A 409-nucleotide genomic window follows, 5' to 3' on the forward strand; every position below is an offset into this window, starting at 1 on the left:
GTTTTTGTTTATTTGTTTTCTGAGTCTTTGGGGGTTTCTACGTATAAGATCATATCATCTGCAAAAAGAGAGAGTTTTACTTCTTCTTTGCCAATTTAGATACCTTTAATCTGCCTTTCGTGCCTCATAGCTCTGGCTAAGACTGACACACAATATTGAATAGGAGAGGTGATAAAGGGCATTCCTGTTCACAAAGGGAATGCTCTCAGTTTTACTCCACTAAGGGTAATGCTGGCGGTTGAATTTGTATATATGCTCTAAATTATGTTGAGGAATTTCCTGTCTGTTCCTACTTAGTTGAATGGGTTTTGTTTTTCTTATCAGAAATAGTTGTTGGGTTTTGTCAAATGCCCTTTTTTGCATCAATTGGTATAATCATGTGTTTATTTTTTGTTATTTTATTTATATG

Source organism: Chrysochloris asiatica, unplaced genomic scaffold, assembly GCF_000296735.1.
Source record: "Chrysochloris asiatica unplaced genomic scaffold, ChrAsi1.0 scaffold00056, whole genome shotgun sequence".
In the NCBI taxonomy this organism is placed as follows: Eukaryota; Metazoa; Chordata; class Mammalia; order Afrosoricida; family Chrysochloridae; genus Chrysochloris; species Chrysochloris asiatica.